Raw genomic sequence first — 9,783 nt, 5'->3', positions numbered from 1 at the left:
ACACCTATCGCGAGATCGTAAGATCTCGAGATGCGAACTGGCAACCAATGGAATCCTCTCGCGAATCTGCTGGGCAGGCGGTCACAGGATACTAGGGTCTTGTCTTCCGTTCTTGCGCACAACTCTTTGGCAGTGCCCTAGCTCTACGGGTTGGCGCGAGAGTCAAAAGGCTAGTATCGCTTCTGCGCAAGATGGCTGCTGCGGGGGCATTCGCGTACTGAGTGCTAGCGCGGGGATGGAGACGTGTAGACTGAGTTCGAAATGAAGGTCCCAGCTCTTTTCTTGTTTTGTGTGTGTATGTGTTGTGTGTGTGTGTGTGTGTGAAGCGGGGGGTGGTTGAGGAATAGGTGTGTGTGAACACCGGAGTGCGCGAGATGAGGGCATTCCCGGCCTTTAGTCCGCCAGGCTCTAGTCTCAAAGACAAGGCCTCCGGACGTGAGCGAGCTCCTAGGATTTATTCCGGGAACGTTGTAATAGAGGCCAGGTCAGCGTCAGAACAACGCTGCTTAGAGCGATCCTTGTGGCTTCGCTGGAGAGCGGACTGCAGAGGCTCTCGTTCCCTCGTTTCTGGGCACTCAAGAAGGTGACTCCCTAGTGCTGGGGTTCTCAGGGAATGGAGCTTGCACGGATGTTAATCCCTGTTTCTAAGGCAATCATGGAAGCAGAGCAGATCCATGCTTCAAAAACGCTCACCGTGGGGATTCCTCCAGGCCGCCGAGGGTATTCCCTACTTCAGGGCGTTCACAGAGAGTGTCTTAGCGGCGTACGGTGGGGACCCAGCTCAAGACTCCGACGGAGGGAATCCCAGCCGCCGGAGAAGGGACTCCTATCCCTCCCACCCCCCCGAATCCTGTTTATTCATTGCCTTGAGATGGGTTCTTAGAGATTCCGGTAAGGGATGGGGGTAGTTAGAGGCCCTCGCTGGAGTCGGTAAATGAGTATTTGCATATTCATGTGTTTATTGTCTACCGGAGGGGAATGCAAATTTAGTCATTGTAATGTAAAGGAATTCTGGAATGCTTTTGGGGGGGAAATGTTGGGCAGTCTGAGATAGTTGAGTGTGCTTGCTTAAAAATGAACTGAGTTTAGGGAAAGCAACTTCTCATTGAGTCACTGAAAATAAGGCCAGTTTTGCAGATCTGTTGGACACAACGACCACAGTGGCTGTACGCGCTAAGTCTGCAACTCCATAGCTCTAACCAAAGCTGTTTAGGTTGGTATTGACAAACTGTGTAGCGCTTACTTTACTGGGTAGAGTTGGATATCAACTCAAAAGTGTGCAAGGGAAGAGGCCAGTATCTTAAATAGAGAGGGGTTAACTGAATTTCAGTGCCTCTGTGGATGATGGATTAGCAACCCCACTAACAAGTCTGCTAGTGCCATAGTCTTTTCTACAAACTAGCTCCTGCTTGGGGTTCCTCAGCTGCTTAAACCCTGAGCTCATCATCTTTGCTGCTTGCGTGAAGTATCCTTTAACCACGGTGTGGTGTCTTTTCACATGAGGACATTGTCACATATGTCCTCTCACAGTACTATTTCTCCTACACTCTGACTTTCCTGTAAAGCATTTGCCAGTTGATTGGCCTTCCTGCTCCAGTCACCCTGAGCCCTGTGGTTCTCTTTGGGCCTGTAAAATGCTTCCCTCAGCTGCTTTGCCTTCCCTGGGAAATTTCACTAAATACCAGCAAGTTTTGTCTTTTCCTTTTGCTCAGGTGATAATTTTTATTTTTTGAATTTTCCAGATTATGTTTCTCTGTGTATCGTGGATTGTTAATAGGCTGCTTATGGTGGCACACCTAGAGGCAAGTGGATCTCTATGAGTTTCAGGTCAGCCAGGGCTATGTAGGGAGACCCTGTCTTTAAAAAGTGTGTCCCACCATGCCCAGCTCAGGTGATCTTGTAAATTAGGGATTCTTTTTTTTTTTTTTTTTCTTCTTTTTTGGAGCTGGGGACCGAACCCAGGGCCTTATGCTTGCCTAGCTAGGCAAGCGCTCTACCACTGAGCTAAACCCCAACCCCCGTAAACTGGGGATTCTTAAACTTTCTACCTTCAATCCCTTTATGCATAGGATTTTTTTCATGCTACTCTGGGTATATGATATATAAAATAGATGTACAAATCAAATATTAACTGATAATGGAATTTTATAATGGCCTTCTCCTATTTTACCATTAAGGAGAAAAGCAAATTTTCATTCTAAAGAGATGTATGTGCTTGCTTATTTTTGCATTAAGTGTTAGCCTTGGGGCTGGAGAAATAATGTCTCGGAGAACTGAATTTAAGTTACCAGTACCTAAGGCAGCTCACAGCCACCTCACTCCAGTTTCTGGAGATCTAATAATCTCTGGCCTCTGGGCACTTATGTACACATAAATAGAAATCAATCTGTGGGGGTTTTGTTTTATTTTGAGACAGGGCCTCACAATGTAGCTCTGGCTGTCCTGGAACTCACTATGTAGACCAGGCTAGCCTTTGAGTCACAGAGATCCTCCTGCCTCTGCCTCTCAAGTGCTGGTGTGTGCTACTGTGTCTGACAAATCTTTTAAAAAAGATTTTTTTTTCTTTTGTGGCTGTATGAAGTGGCACAGGCCTTTAATTTGAGTATTTGAGTTCAAGGACAACCTGCTATATAGTTCCAGGTCAGCTAGGGCTACATAGAGACAACCTCTGTCCAAAAAAAAAAAAAAAAGCCTAAATAAATTCTTTTTCTAAGATTTACTTTTGTGTATTTGGAGGCCAGAAAAGGATGTCAGAACCCCTGGAACAGAGTTTGTAAGTAGTTTTGAGCCCTCTCACTCCCCTATGAATACTAAGAACCAAACTTCATTTCTAGAAGAAGAGTGACAGGATCCAGTCCAGCCTGCAACTTTATTTTTTGAAAGACAAGGTTCTCCTTTGTGTGTGCTGCCTGCAAGAGTGACAGTGAGTTAGAGTCTCCTGTTCTACCCTGTGGTGCTGGGGACTGAATTCAGAGCATGGTACGGTACATACCCAGACCAGCAGTTCACCACATAACTGACTACATCTTGTCCTGATCTTGATCTTTTTATTCATTGGCACAGCTCAAGTCAGTAATTCCAACAGCAATTTTTTTTTTTTTTAAATTTATTAGTACATTGTTGCTCTCAGATCTCAGATGGTTGTGAGCAACCGTGTGGTTGCTGGGAATTGAACTCAGGACCTCTGGAAGAGCAGTCAGTGCTCTTAACCGCTGAGCCATCTCTCCAGCCCCCCCAACAGCAATTTTTGAAATTAAAATTCTAATACTATCCAAAGATTACTAATTTGACACTCTCATGCTGTAAGGAAGTTTTTAAAAGTAAATAATTATCTTCCTTCCTTCCTTCCTTCCTTCCTTCCTTCCTTCCTTCCTTGAGAGAGTCTCATTTGTTTAGGCCAGGCTAGTCTTGAACTCAGAAATCTACCTGCCTCTGCCTCTGCCTCCCAAGTGCTGGATTAAAGATTTTTTCACCACTGCACCTGGCTTCTATTACATTTCTTTAAGAGCATAAACTTTATATAGTAAAAATATTGTAGTTCATAACAAGCAGTAGTCTTAAATATGATCAAGGTGTGTTTGTTGGTGTTTCCTGGCATGTAAAATGAACATGTTTTATATTCAAGACCAAGATGGCAGCGCCCAGAGAAATTGCTCAGCACTTGCTACCCTTGATAAGGACTTTGATTTCTGGCCCCAACACATGGTAGCTCATAGTCACTTATGTTCCAGGGAATCTAATGCCCTCTTCTGAACTCTACAGGCATCTGACACATGTGCACAGACACACATTCACATAATTTAAAAATAATAAATGTTTTAAAAGAACCAAGACGCAGTTGATCAGTACACCATGGGTGAACCCTTTTAGAAACACCTAAGAATCATTATGTATTTCATTTTGATTTGTTACGTGCTTAGAAACTATGGTTGTTGCTAAATTTGTCATAACCTCCCCCCATTTCAGATATGGAACCCCATATAGGATTGCAGCTCACAGTTTGAGAAGTAGTTCTGGAACTGGAGAGATGGCTCAGTCGTTAAGGGCACTCCCGCTCTCATAGAGGACCCAAGCTCAGACCTCAGTGCTCACTTGGAATTATTGGCTGTAACTCATTTCGGGGGATTGGTCTCCCTCTTCTGGCCCTCGTGAGCACCTTGCCTGTGCACATGGTACACATACATGCAGATATAGGCAAAACACTCACACGTGCGCGCGCGCGCACACACACACACACACACACACACACACACACACACACACACACGGTAATGCAGAGGAGACAGGGTCAGCCTGGTCTAAACAGTGAGTTCCAGGATAACCAGGGTTATTGAGAGAAATGGTGTCTCAAAGAAAAAAAGAGTTCTAAACTACTATCTTCCTTGGCTCTCAACAGCCCACCCCATGTTGCCATTGTCTTATATCATGATTCCCCTAAAAATAAGGTTTATCGTGCTGTGGAGATGGCTTATTCAGTAAAATGTTTGAGCAAAGGGACCTGAGATTGATCCCTGTGTACAAAAACTGATACTGTAGCTGCTGTTATCCCAGTGCTAACAGGCCGACATGAGGACCCCGGGACTTCCTGGCAAGCCCATGTCTCTGAACTGGTGAGCTCCAGATTCAATGAGGGGGTCATTCTCAAAAGTAAGAGACTGAGGAGGATACCTGACCAGCATTGACCTCTGGCCTCTCCCTGCCCAAGTACACATGTGCAACTTCACATACACACGTGAATGAATGAACATGCACCAAAAATAGTAACATTCTTATGTACTGACATGTCAGTTAATAAAAGTACATTCTAGGTACTTCATATGGCTGTTACTAGGGAATAAATGAGTGCATGTGCCAAGGCCCTTCTCCAGTGTGAATACCAGCAAAGGAGGGAGTCGATAGCTCATTTGTGGTTTTTCTTTGTGTGTGGGTGAGTATACACCCAGGAATGCATAAAGGCCAGAGGAGATGGCCTGTGTTCTCTTGGCTCTGCCTTATTTCTTCAGGACAAGGTCTCACTCACTGAACTATAAACTAAGCCAGTAGCCAGCAAGCTCCAGCAATCCTGTCTTGCCTGTCACCACCATCCACAGCACTGAGGTTATAGGCATGAACTTGTACCTGTCCCTACTTGAGTGTCAAATGCTCTTACCCACTGAGCTCCATCCCCATGAGCCAATTTTTGTTTTAGGCTTTGAAATGCATTTGAGTTTGGGGTACACGTGGGAATGTTCCAGGGACCAGGTGAAAGGGTAGATCCAGTTGAGTAGAGGTGGGTTTCCACAGTATGTGTGGAATAGACAGGACGGTGGGGTAGAATGATGGCCGATGTACAGTGGCATCAAGGACTTAAGAGTAGAAAATAGGTGGGCATGTCCTGGGACAGTTGCCAAGGTGACAGGAATGTCAGCCTGGTGCATTCATTAACTAGCTAAGCTTCCTGTGTGCAATAGGTGGACCTGGGGAAGAGAAGTCATAAAAATGTGACCGAGGTAGGAGAGGTACCACTGTTCTGCAAACCAAGGCAGAAATTTGAAGTTGTTTCAGTGTGAAAGAGTAGCAGCTCTCAAGCCTGGCTGTAGTGATACACGCCTTTTATCTCGGCACTTGGGATGCAAAGGCTGATCTTTTGAGTTTAAGGACAGCCAGGGCTACACAGAAACCCTGGTTTTGTATTTGGGGGTAGGGATAGATAGCAGTTCCCTGAGAGAGAGAGATAGCACAACGGGTAAGAAGTATATGTGCTTGCTCCACCATGGCCTAATGACCTGTGTAGTAGACCCTGGGAGCCATGTAAAGGAAGGCAGAAAAGACGCCACCACGCCTACTTTGGTAATGTGCACACCACATTAATAAGAGAGAGAACATCATCAAGGGGCTGAAGTGATAGCTCAGTGGTAGAGAGAGCACTTACACAGCACAAACACACGATAATGGAGTCAACCCTCAGCACTGAATAATCAAATAGCATGGAGTTTTATAAAAGGGAAAAGCATTCTGAGGATAAAATACAAAATGCTTCCATTAGGTAAATAACCAGGGGGGCTGGGGATTTAGCTCAGTGGTAGAGCGCTTACCTAGGAAGCGCAAGGCCCTGGGTTCCGTCCCCAGCTCCGAAAAAAAGAACCAAAACAAAAAACAAACAAACAAACAAACAAAAAAAAAACAGGTACCAAGATGCCAGCTGCGTTTTGTAGAATAACTTTTTTTTTTCTTGGAGCTGAGGACCGAACCCAGGGCCTTGCTCTACCACTGAGCTAAATCCCCAACCCCGTAGAATAACTCTTACCCTCTTGAGACTGGGTCTTCTTCAGCTGGTAGACCAAGCTGTCTTTGAACCACAGAGACCAGCCTGCTGCTTTCCCAGTTCTGGAATTAAATCCAGAACTACATCGTTTCCATGGATGCTTTCCTTTACTTCCCCCCTCCCCCCAAAGTAAGCCCTTGGATTCTTTAATCCTTGGCTTCTGTTGAAGAGAGCTGCAAAAGAGCTACACATTTGTATCGCTTCCCCCTTTTTCTATAAATCCTGACATCTTAGCTGTAGGGGTATTACAGTGGTTAAAAGCCCTTGTTGCAGGGGATCCAAGTTCAATTACCAGCCCATACGGTGGTCACAGTCACCCCAAACTCCGAATTCCAGGGAATCTGACTCCCCTTTCTGACTTATGTGGGGGCCCTAGGCATAGCACATGGTTGGACATTCATACATGCAGGCAGAACACTTGGGAAATAAACCAGAAAAAGAAGGATCATTGACCTTTTTTTTTTTTTTAAACTTATTTTATGTATGAGTACACTATAGCTCTTTTCATGAACACCAGAAGAAAACATCAGATCCCACTACAGATGGTTGTGGGTTGTGGTTGCTGGGAATTGAACTCAGGACCTCTGGAAGAGCAGCCAGTGCTCTTAATTGCTGAGCCATCTCTCCAGCCCTGACCTCTATAGGCAGGTTTGCACAGATTCTGTTCTGTGGACCGGACAATTTGTGACATAAGCCCTCTTTGTTGTTACTTTTTTTTCTTCTTTTTCTTTGAGACGGGTCTCAGTGTTTCCCTGGCTGTCTTGACTGGTTTTTGTACTTTTTTATGTCTTAAGAGAGTGTTTCACTCTGTAGCCAAGGTTGTCCTGGAGTTCACAGGTCTTCTTGCTTCAGCATCCTCAGTGCTTGCAATACAGATGTCACTACACCTGGTTACAAAGTCTATGAATTGTTTTCTTGGCTCTTTTCTGTGCTGCCAGTACCTTGTGCTCTCTGTACTGTGATGGTCGGTGTTGGATCTCAGCTGTGTACAGATGTACCACTGCCAGATAAAGATCTGCTGCAAATTGGAATCTGCTGTTCTTACAGTGAAATCAAAGACAGATGCTTTACTCTATTCCACTTCATACAAAGTTGCTGATTTGTTTGTTATAGGATTCTTCAGTGCTGTGCACATTTTATCTAAAGTTAGCTGTTAAGATCACTCCATACCTAGCATGTCCCTAGAGTGGCTCCTGGTTCAATCTCCAGCACTGTACATAATAAAATGAACTAGAAGTTAAATGTTGGGTTTTAGTTTTTTTATATTTAAATTTTTTAAATTTAATGTGTATGAGTGTTCTGCATCTATTATGTGTACATACAATGGGTGCCGGGTGCCTGGTGTCCAAGGAGGCCAGAAGAGGGCACTGAATCCCCGGAACCGGAGTTTTTTGTCTCTTTGTGGATGCTGGGAACATAACTCAAGGGCAGAGTTGAGGAATCAGGGTAGGCTCCTTGACAAGAATCAGAAAGGTGGTATTGAAGGATCTCACCAAGGGAAGCAGACGCAGCCTCCTATTGTACTGGAAGCCCCACGAGCTGGCATGTAATCTTGGGACATGTTAGAAAGAAAACTACTCAAGACCTGGACTTCTGAATGGAGCATTAAAGGCCTCTACAGTGTGAGAGAGGGCTTACTAGACTGGAGCACATGTTCGTTCTTCCAGGAAGCCGAAGTTAGGACATAAGTCTGGCTTCCAAGCCTTGTGTCTGTGCATACATAAATAAGCTGGTTGTATGGGGCAAAGCTGAGCGCCTACCCGGTGTTAACTGCTCTCTGGGCAAAGTGGCTAGTGTTCACAGTACTGTAAGAGAGTAAAGGCCTCTCTCCGGTTTCCTTAAGTAATTTGGGGGACAGTGAAGGAATGTCACTGTAGTAAGCGCTAGAGGGGGGGGGGGATATCCTTAAATGCCTTCGTGAGGAGGCTGGGGGTTAGGGGGTCCGGCCCTCGTAGGCACGTATGCCAAGGCATTGGCTCCTGACTCCTGGTTGGTATTTAGGAAGAAATGGACGGGGCAAGGGTGTTTCTAGCAAGGAGTAAAGCAGAGTTAAGTCCCAGGGAATTCCTGTTGGGCGGATGCCCTTCCCGGCCCCGCATACTCCCTGCAATAGGCCAAGAGCTGCGCGGCCCGCAAAGGGACTTTGGAGTTTTCCTGGCTCCTTCCCACCGGAGTCTGACGCTGGTTTACCACGAAGCACCAGTCCCCGTAGGCGCAGAGGGTTTCTAAAGCTTTTGGAATACTGGGCAGAGTGCTGTTCCAGGATAGCTCGAGGAATCTCTTCATGGCATTGGCTCCTAGCTTAGCCCCTTGGTTCGGGAATCTGTCAAGCGTGCCCAGCCGATTAGGCTGGCGCTCCGAGGAGCCCCGGTGGCGCATGCGTGTAAGAAGGGCGGCACGGCCGCTCTAGCCTCACCACGTCTCGGTGGCCGGTTGATTTCTTCCGCTTGCCGCGCGGCCCACCGCTCTAGGACGGTAGTCTCGCTGGTCTCCGCTCTAGATCAGTGGTAGGTCTGGAAATGGCTGCGGGATCCCTGCGGCCGGGGTAAGTGGCTCTGTGCAGCGAAGGAGGGCGGGAGCCGTGTGGACCTGAACGGCATTTAGGATCGGGGCAAGGCGGAGCGACGCCATGCCGGCAGCCTAATCCTGGCGAGCGGTGCAATGGCGCCGAGAAAATGGCGTCGCGGTCCGTGAGGCCCTTTCCGGCCCCGGGCCGAGGGATCGCGGAGGAGCGCGTGAGGCCGGGCGGGCGGGCGGCCTGCCTGCGTCTGGTTTCTGTCTAATCACTGGTTGGCTTGTGTAGTCCAGGCTGGTCTGGGTCTGGGAGGCTGTGGAGCCCTTGATTGTGATTCGGGGTTAGGGGCCCAGCCAGCCTCTCGCGGCCGCAGGTCCTCAACACTGGTAGAACACTCGTGGTAGGACGCGATCGGGCCTAGGCGCGAATTCGCGGGAGTAGGAGCAGATATCTCTTGGGGGTGGGGGGAGGCTTCGGGGAAGACCAAGGCCCAGCCCCTCGTAGGGCCTGGGCGTTGCCTGGGCTTTCATTGCCTCTTGCCAATGTTGGTGGCCAGGTGTGGGTTAATGTAGATTGATCTCAGCAGTAACTCTTGAGTAAGAGGCCCTGGGTTTGATTTGGAATGTTGTGTATATTTGATTTTCCACAAAAGGATGTTCCTTGTTACACTTGATTAAGTGGAGTGAGTTTGTCTGTCGGGCAAACTCAGTTGTGTACAGATGAGAAACAGCACACAAAAAAGGTTGTGTAATTGATGACCCCCTGCCAGCACTCATGACCGGCACTTTTCCTCCTGGCACTCAGTGCAAGTGTAGCATCACAATAGCTTGCTGAGAACGTGTGCTAGGGAACCTGAGGAAAGCTCAGGTAGGTCTTGAAGGCGAGATGGGATGTCTTCCTATCTTTTGTCGTTCGCAGAAGTTTTCTATTGTCAGAAAAGCTCTCTGGACCTCTGGTAGGTATT

General features: G+C 47.1%; 1 protein-coding gene across 6 annotated transcripts in view; it reads left to right on the top strand.

Annotated features, from left to right (window-relative positions):
* Window positions 1-125: 125 nt before the first annotated feature.
* The window catches only part of Dido1 (death inducer-obliterator 1), a 53,346-nt gene continuing 43,688 nt past the window's right edge, over window positions 126-9,783 (top strand). For 3 of the 6 annotated variants that reach the window (XM_008762595.4, XM_063284236.1, XM_008762596.4), the window contains exon 1: window positions 188-8,849. The gene's annotated coding sequence lies outside the window, so the exon portion shown is untranslated. Of the gene's footprint in view, window positions 9,775-9,783 lie in introns of all 6 variants that reach the window. The other 3 variants (XM_006235806.5, XM_063284235.1, NM_001427308.1) reach the window with 3 other exon arrangements.

This window comes from Rattus norvegicus, chromosome 3 (genome assembly GCF_036323735.1).
Source record: "Rattus norvegicus strain BN/NHsdMcwi chromosome 3, GRCr8, whole genome shotgun sequence".
In the NCBI taxonomy this organism is placed as follows: domain Eukaryota; kingdom Metazoa; phylum Chordata; class Mammalia; order Rodentia; family Muridae; genus Rattus; species Rattus norvegicus.
This window is presented reverse-complemented; position numbering and strand designations above follow the sequence as displayed.